The 9,579-nt window shown below is 44.0% G+C and overlaps 1 non-coding gene across 1 annotated transcript; it reads right to left on the bottom strand.

Annotated features, from left to right (window-relative positions):
* Positions 1-7,603: 7,603 nt before the first annotated feature.
* On the bottom strand, positions 7,604-7,676 carry TRNAS-CGA (transfer RNA serine (anticodon CGA)). The gene has a single exon. It is a non-coding gene; the product is annotated as a tRNA-Ser (tRNA).
* Between the last annotated feature and the right edge of the window lie 1,903 nt (positions 7,677-9,579).

Here is a 9,579-nt window from a genome sequence, read left to right on the forward strand (position 1 = left end):
TATATATATATATATATATATATATATATATTTAAAAAGCGACGGCTGAAGCATTTTTCTCTATTTACCATAATCAAACGGGAATTTCATTGATCTCGTTGTTAGTCTTGCCGTAAGGATCATAGCAGTAAAGTTCTACCTTACGCCTCTAAGGCTAATATATTTAAAAATTTCATCGGATCATTGAAAGGTTGGAATCGTGCACTCGCAGATGTGGAGTGGCGCAACTATGTGGACGGTTTTTACAAAGCTGTTTGCCACCTGCTTCTGGCGCTGCGGATTCATTTTGAACAAGAATAAAGCAACGAAACGATGGAAGAATAATGTTCTGACCACCACGGGCAAGAACAGAAACAGTTACCTGATTCGAATTTGTGCATGCAATTTCTGCATTATAGCGCATGGGTCTCGTCTCTTGTCAATACAGAGAGGGGAGGGGGAGGAGGGGGGGGGGGGAGGTCTGGGATCCTCCGAAGCCCCTTGACTTTAGGGATTGTTTGTTTCATGCCTGTATAGGTTGTATTCACTGTCGGCTGCCACGCGGGGGACGACGGGAAAAATGAAGCATTTCCGCTTCCGGTCCGCCATAGCCTTGCTCATCGTCGCCGTCTGCTGAGGTTTCGTTTGGGCAGTTCGGAATATCCAAGGTGCTGTGAACTCTGTAATTTTCTACAGTAATGGTCAATTGCGCTGTCTACTGAGGCGGCAATAGGTCCTGCAGGTGTAAAACTCCAAGAACAGCACAACTGTCAACTTTTTGGGATAGACGCCTGCTGTGGCAGGTCTTGCACTGTTGCTTCTGCTGCGTCGTTTTGCTAAAGCATTGTCGTGCTGACTGTCCCGCTTGATGTGATATAAACGCGGTTGTGTATGTGCAAGTGATCGCGCTTACTCAATGACAACTTCATAAACATGCTACTTTCAACCCTTGGAGGAGAACCTTTCGGACTGCTGCCCTTCTGCTCCCGGTACGTGTATGCAGTGTAACTGCAAGCATGCTAAAGCACTATTCACCGCGAGATCGACCTAGAGGTGGCGCCACAGTCACTCCGGTAGTGTGGATCGGCAGCCGGCGGCGCTCGCAGAAATGCACGCTGCGTAGGTCTGCTTCCGAGTTTAAGGTGGGTTTGTTGGCGATGAAAACATGTCTTATGCAGTATTTCTGCAATATTGCAGAAAAAGATCCAAGGATTTCGCCAATGCAGCAGAAGAAGAGCAGATTTTAGGAAAACAAAGCACGCAACCACCAGACTTCCAGATTTACTTTGCACGTTTCTTGCGCTGTACCGCGCTCACGCGCCTAATGCTTGGGCCTGCCTAATGACAGCTTTGTTTTTCTTATCGACTTTTAAACAGTTTGCGCGTGTCTCATGCGAGTGAGACCGGTGAATTTATTGTCAAGCCCACGCAGATACCTGCAATACTTTAGACTGAATCGAGAAAGCCTGGTTCATTATATCGTACTTGACTCGAGGATTAAGCAGGTTAAATGTAGCACTGGCAGCGCACTGCATGGCGAGTTGCTTTAGACTGAATGCACATCAACTCTGGCCCAGACAACCACGTACAAGTATTCCCCAATAATGAGATCACGCCGACAATATACAGGAAACCTCGCCGCACAGGGAAGCTGATTGTTCACGTGTACAGTGCTGAGTGGATTGAATTTGCCGAGATGCTTTTTGTGGCCACTGTCATAGAATGGGATAGCGTATTACTGCATTTCCACTAACTGTAAATGATTTCCTGAAACCGAGTGAAGTATAAGGGATTTCTGATGTGTGTGATGTTAATATATAACGGTAAATTTGTAGTGTAATTATTTTGTTTTGCAATACCAATAAATGTACACCGTGTGAAAGAACTTTAACACACTTGACAGAATTTACAATAATCAGCGATTAATTTTCAGTAACGTTAAAGTGCAAGCAACGAATTACTCGCTGCGAAGACATCGTTATAAACTGCGCATGGGCACTGTCATGCTCTGGGAAGCATGTTTTACAGGCTGAAAATTTCTTTATCACTAATTATTTAGCAGTGACTAAATCTTATGCGAAGTAAAATATTAGGGTTGAAAACAGATGCCGGATATAAAACTATTCCGAAAGAAATGAAGGTCATCTTATCATGCGGCTATAAAGATGTATTTATTCCCGAACTAAACACTGATATTTAAGCCCGCATGAAGCTGTTTTACTCCCCTTGTCAGAAACGACGATTTTGCTTGGAAGACAGCACTTGGACGAAAAGGGATTATAATGATTATAATAGGCTACCAGTAAAGTACATTAACCTAGGTGTATTATGTAATATTTAGGGTAACAATTAGGCGTAGGGAATATGTTTCTCAAACATTCGAGCATTTCTCTAAAGCAAAATTTGCTCACTAAAACTTTTACGGATGCACAGAAGCCTTCAAGAAAAAAAAAAAAAAGAGATGCATATTGGTCCGGGTTTAACATGCAAGCGGCATCGGCTATGACGGATGATTGCAGAGGCTTGTTTTGGTGTCGTTTTTTTTTTTTTCATTATTAACACCACATGAACCACGTGGGATTGTTTATTGTGCAGTCAAATCCCACAGCAGAGGAGCGCCTTTCGAAACGGTTGCGATTGAATCCCTGTTCTCGAAACCAGCAGTCGAGCGCCCTTACCATTGAGACACCGCAAAAGAGGTTTAAAAGCAAAAAAAAAAAAAAAAAAAAAGTACTCACACAACTCTATCGTGAATACAGAAGGCATAGTAGGCATAGAGTGGTCTGTTCAAACTGCATTCTGCTATATGAAGCAGTCTGCGGTGGCATGTGTTTTAGTAGCTGCGGTATTGCAAACAGAAATGGGAATATGCGATTTCTGAGCGTTTGCATTAACTTTTATTGACGGCAGCGACCTGTTTTGCTTTGACACGGTGGTAACGACAGTACCACTTCGTTTGAGACATTGCATGTCAAAGGATCTCAAGCGCCGAAGACCGCGATGAATGATGTCCTTATCCAGGCATGACATGCTCGATACGGACAAGTATTTTTTTTTTAATGAAGCGTGGGGTTATAGACTGTTCATATTTATTTTGCAAGAGGCATATAGGTAAGCAAAAGCTCACAGGAACCGCGAAACAAACAAAAACACTCCTGTACACGCCGCACGCGCGCGTAAATCACTGCGGGCTGGCACGCGACGCGAAAACGCATCCACACTGAGTAGGTTTCGCCGCTGAGCCGCAAGGTGGCGACTCTGCTCGATCTCGAGGCCAATAGGAAAGCAAGGAATACTTTCAAGCCGTTGCACGTTACTAATTAGCTCTTGCGAGCTTTTCCCTGTGACTGTGGGTACCAGACCAGGCGCTGATAAGACATACTGCTGCGCGCACTACAAGCATCGGGCTAAGATGATCGGGATACAGAACAATGCGACGCCCGTTCATGCCTGCATTGCGGCTGTATTAGTAAGTCCCTCAAAGCTCGCTTTTCGCCGACATTTTAGTAGAATATATGTTACGCTGTATACATGCTTAGGCACCAGGGTGTGGCTGGAATGCTTTCCACTACAAAAAATAAAAGCAAAAGGAAAGTGTCGCTCGTGTATGACTCCGGAGGCGAACTGCGAAAATGCTGCTCGCGGACGGAAGCAAAGTAGTGGAGACACGTCTACAGTATGCTAGAATATTCTAGCTCACTATAGTCACACAATGCCAGATCGCGATAGTGCTTCACGATTTTGTCCGTCGTGTGACTCCACCACACGTCAACTTTGGTATATGCGACGACCGGGCAGAGACCAAAAAAATGGCGGATGGCGCTCGTGCCATGACGTCATGTGGTGCGATGACGTCATGTTAGATGAACCTATTGAAGAACATGAGCTGAATTGCAGTGTGCAAATCATGTAAGCAATGACATAAAGGCCGTCGCACGGGAACTGGGTGCAAAACTACCCAACTCAGAAAGTTTTCCTCGCGTATTTTTCTAAATAATGAATAAAATAACATGGATAGAAATTCTGCTCGATTAAACCGCAGCCAGGCATGCATTATGATATTCACCAAGCCGCCTATATTATATACTGACCGTTACAACAAGCCAACAGATTTGTGAGTTACGCTTTAGGTTGCTTTCACTGCGATATTAACAGACAAAAACGAGGTTTTCCAGGCAATATACCAAACACATTTTCCTACGTTTTCGTGTCTGTCGTGTTTGGCGCCTGTGTCTCGTTTTCTTTTTTTGCGGTCAGCATGGTTCAGCGCTATTTTTTTACCTTTTTTTTTTACCCTTTTCTTTATATATATAGTGCAACAAAGAAACCGCAGCTCTTGCAGCCGAATAAGACGTCAAATGTTTCTCGTTAGACTTACAGATGACAGTCGCATTGGAAAGATCTTGATACGTAGCTGGTTTCTTAAATCCGCATAGAAAGCAGCAGATTACCTCTAAATAATTAGCGTAAACTTACAGCCCTCTACATTAATAAATATAACGCTGTATTAAATAAGTTTACGGTACGTTAGCTGCAAACAGTCAGGACTCAGAAAAGCTGCATGGAGCACATTGAAATGAAAACTGTCGTGAAGGATTCTGCGGTTTCGTACTCGTGACTGTGCATGAAGGCGTCCCATAAAGCAAACAACGCCGCAAAACTTGTGAAAACATTCGAACTCAAGAAGAATGCTTTCACGTTACTCTGTTCAGCTCTTGTACTGGTGTGTCTCTGGAAAATGCTCCTTCTGAGTTAGCATTAAGATGGGGGCGACTTTGAATATATTTTCGACCATTAGCTGCGAAACATTTATAACGAAAGCTAAAGAAATGCAGCATTCTAGTGACAAACTGGGTAAAACTTTTGAGTAATATGGTTTTCATTTGTTTTTTGTGCTTCAGTAACCAATGCAGGCTCCACAAATTTAATCTGATTGTAGACATACTCACGACTCGAATTATTTGCTTTAAGCACAAAATACATTAATGTGTTTTTTTCTGCTCGCTCTAGCAGAATTGGCAAACACGATTGGTCTTTTCAGTAACAAAAATAGGAACATACTTAGGCTGTTAATTTTCTTCGTATTCATGCGTAAGACATCGCTTGAGGCCCATGAAAAAGTTTGTTTGCTTGCACCTCATCGTCTCTGAAAAAAAAACATGCTTAAACATCTAAAGATACTGTTTCGAGAGAAATGTGAATAAAGGCTCCACAACATCACCATGTAAACGATAAAAAAACCTTGTTATAACCGCGAATATCTGAGTATAATATTTTTTTTTTTTTGAAAATTAAAGAAATGCTCTATCAAAAGGTTGCCAAATATAAAGATCGATTTTTTTTTTTTTTAGAATAAAATCTTGATCCAGCTTTCATTTGTATTCGAGTCGAAGAAAAAAATATGAACAAGCACGTCTTTTATCTCATATGCGTAAATCTATGGACATGAGACACTATAGTCACAGTGGGATGCCTTGGCCCCTCCTGCACTCACATCCTACGCTGTCTTCTCCTCCGCGCGCCGAGACGATGCGGGAGAAGCATCAGACGTGACCCGTCGCCGAGGTGTCGGAGGATCGCGCTGAGCTTTCACCGGGGACAGCCCCCGGAGTGACGGCGGCCGGACGCTGCCGCCGTGCAGGTCTGGCCCGTTCTCCCTTGTCTGTGATAAGCAGTGGCGGCTATCTCGGAAAGCAGTGCGGCGCCGTTGATGAGTGTGGCTGCGAGCTGGAATACCTGAGCCGGAAACGGGGCTGCGCTCTCTCAGCGGATGCGTTCGCCAGCTGGGTGCCGCGCCGGTGCGACAACATGGTCGCGACACACGGACTCAAAAAGGAGGGTCTCGCGTGGCTGAGGAGACCGCTCTGCCAGGTATCCCGCTGTGCGAGTCGAGGTTACGTGTGAAGCACAGAGCCAGAAGTCGGGGACACGCGTCCTACATTGAGATTAGGCCTGAACGGGATCAGTTCTCATTCCCTTACTACTGCTTCTCAGCAGCCGTGGGACGCGAAGGATAAAGCAGACTTCTCTGACCTGATAGCCACGGTTCTCCGGAGTTTCTCTCCTGTCGCACGGATGCTGCATATAAAATGTAATGAAACTATAGAATTTGCATGTAACACGCCCATACTGTACATAACACCTCTAGCGAAATTGAAGTTACCAGTCTGGAAAAAACTGCTAACTCGGATCGAACGAAGTGGTAGCTGCGCATCAGTCTCGGTGCTTGCCAAGACTTATCTGCCTAATTAATATTCATGGGGCCCTGAGACATGAGTTGCTACACTCATAACGGATTTCACATTTTTTTTTTCGCTTTTTTGCGATTGTTGAAACAGCACAAAAAATATGCCTGTCGTAGCGTTCAGCAACGCTACACTTGACTTGCTCCTAATTTGTTTGAAGCCCTTGCCATGTGCCGAAGCCTTGCCTAATTACGAAGCCTTATGTTGGTTAATACCACACTGCTACGGATAAATGCGCGCGATAAAATGTAAGCGGGGCGTTTCTTTTCCTTTTCTCCAGTTGTCTATTTCACCAGAAAGGAATAGCAAACAAGCCTTGTTTGTGTGAGATAGGCTATGTCGAATTACAGTTCTTCTTGGCAAGAAATCATCGGGCATTGAGAATTTCTGCACAAGGTGGCATCGTTGATTGTATTATTAGGCTGAAAACGCCGCACCACGATGGTAACATCGACGGCAGCTGCAGGAAACAGCGTGTTCTCACAGTCAGGAGGTGCTATCCGCGACGAAGCCGGTAGCCGTCATCGTGAGAACGTTTTTCAAATGCCGGCCCGTCTTAGCAATCTCGGCACTTGACCGCTGCGTCACCGAAAAGCTGCTTCTCAAATATTTGCAGTCTCTTTTGGGGCGGCAACCCATATAGCCGTGAAGATGAGAGATCTAATCACCGGCAGTGTGGCAGGCTGGCCGGCGCCGTCCGCTGAATGGCGCTGCGCTTTTAACAGCTGCTAGTAATTATCTGCGGAGGAAGAGGGGTCTCGGTACTTACCGACACCGACTCAACACTCTCCTTCCGCTACTGCCGCATTACGAGTGCTCGGCTTTCTTAAATCCGCCTGTCGCGCGCAGCTGTGTGTGATGTCCAATCGAATTGGCTTGAGGAGCCAAGCCTCAGCTGTAATCTGTTAAACAAATGCTGTGCATTAATTTCGGCTGCTGATACATTTTACAGGCGCTGACTGAAATATTAAACCTGATGGAATTTAATGCAGCTTTTATGTAAGTGGCACAACTATCCCACGGTAAGGCAAAATGCATCAGAGGACAACTTTTCTTGCTTCTGCTTGAAGACGGAAATCGAGCGGCGGCTTCCGTGAATTCGTAGGGTATAGTACGGCGTTTATACCGTCTCTTAAAGTATGTTCGATATGAAGATGGCTTCTGAAGTGTGTTCGATACGAAGATACTCAAGTCTCTAATTAACCTTTCCCTTGCTTGGGAACGTTACGGCTGCTTGAACTTACACATAAGTGTACCTGTTCATTCATTCAATGGTTTGTCTTTTTTTTTTAAATGTTTACTTTGATAGTCACAGAAATTATTAATGTAATCTGATTAGGGGAAAGATAATTAAACACAAAGTAGAAGAAAAAACAACGTGCCGATGGTGGGAACCGAACCCACGACCTCCGAATATCGCGTCCGGTGCTCTACCAACTGAGCTACATCGGCCGCTGTCCCCCCTGCTACTTTCTTGGGTATTTCTGTTGTCTGTATACGAACCTTGAGAGTGTTCACCAGCGCCACCCTCAACCATAGCGGCGGACGTGGAACGTCCTGTGTTACCGCCAGCGTCACGTAGAACGTGATCAAGAGCGAGGGCGAAAGCTGTGCTAGAACTCTCTTACGCTACCTATGGCTTCAAGACTGCCAGAACCGAGACCCCCGTAAGCTACAAGCAGATAAATGAAGGGGGAATGAGGGTGCTCGTTATAATACATGAAGGAAAGAAGCGAAAAGTCGGCGAGGCCGAGGAAAGCGTTGGGGATGGTAATTTATGTTTTTTTTTTTTTAAATGTTTACTTTGATAGTCACAGAAATTATTAATGTAATCTGATTAGGGGAAAGGTAATTAAACACAAAATAGAAGAAAAAACAACGTGCCGATGGTGGGAACCGAACCCACGACCTCTGAATATCGCGTCCGGTACTCTTCCAACTGAGCTACATCGGCCGCTGTCCCCCCTGCTACTTTCTTGGGTATTTGTGTTGTGTGTATACGAACCTTCAGAGTGTTCACCAGCGCCACCCTTAACATAGCGGCGGACGTGGAACGTCCTTTCTTCTACTTTGTGTTTAATTATCTTTCCCCTAATCAGATTACATTAATAATTTTTGTGATATATATATATATATATATATATATATATATATATATATATATATATATATATATATATATATATATTGTCAAGCAAACTAATTTCATTCCTATCGCACTCGAATTTATTACTAATACTTAAGCCAGTGTCGACCATTGTTAGTATTACATAATGCGCTACATTGCTAATATACATGTATTTGGCACTCTTGGTATTGTTATTGATGTTTTTTTTTTTTAGCCACTCGATCATCTCTGCAATGCCATGGCCCTGCGAGTAAATAAATAAATAAATAAATAAATAAATAAATGAACAATCTTTGCGTGAGGCGAAAAATTCACTTATACAATTGTACGAGCAACCTGTCGCGAGAGAGAGAGAGAGAGAGAGAGAGAGAGAGAGAGAGAGAGAGAGAGAGAGAGAGAGAGAGAGAGAGAGAGAGAGAGAGAGAGAGAGAGAGAGAGAGAGAGAGACTCTTAAATGGAAAAACAGAGAATTTTGCCGGCGTTTAGATTTCGCTGGCATGCTACTCTGTGTGGGTAGGGGAATTCGGGAGGGAAATATTGAAAAAAGAATGGTGAGGGAAATAATAGAATTGAAGGGGGAGATAAAACACGGCCATTAAATACGAGTTAAGGTGCTTCGTGGAGTAATGATATAAAATCAAATAATGAAATGCATGATCCGACAAATGTGCTTATAGAGTTCACACCTTGCAAACTACCTGAGGGAAACATGCGAGGTGAATTTAGAGTTTGTCAAGGAGTCCAATGTCTTTCAAATATGTAAATAAAAAGTTCATCGCGAGTCTCTGTTGCCTAGGGCAGGCTAAGGGACCTAAAACACTATTCATTGTTAAAGGCAGTGGGGATAGCTTCTCCATGCTGTGTTCATAGATTGCACGCTCGTCAGCGTACGCAGTGCACTCAAGTAGGATATGTTCCACAGTTTCAATCGAGCCACAGTTGTCACAATACGGGCTGTTCATTTCACCGAAACGGTAGCGCAATCCATTTGTGTATGCAAAAAATTCAAAGAAACGCAAAAGCGCAAGCGCTGCGTATACCCATGGCCACCTCGATGGGCAGTCCAGGGCCGTCGTTTCGCTGCGGGGCCTATAGATGCCGCTACAGCACTCTCAAAATGGTGGCATTGAATTAACCTTGCGCGTCTTGCTATTTAGTGCCATAAGAAGACAACGGGGTGTGTTGTTAGTTAGTTTAGTTTATTTATCCTTCATATACATACTGCAG

This window comes from Amblyomma maculatum, chromosome 1 (genome assembly GCF_055883805.1).
Source record: "Amblyomma maculatum isolate TAMU_Amacu chromosome 1, ASM5588380v1, whole genome shotgun sequence".
NCBI classification, from domain to species: Eukaryota; Metazoa; Arthropoda; class Arachnida; order Ixodida; family Ixodidae; genus Amblyomma; species Amblyomma maculatum.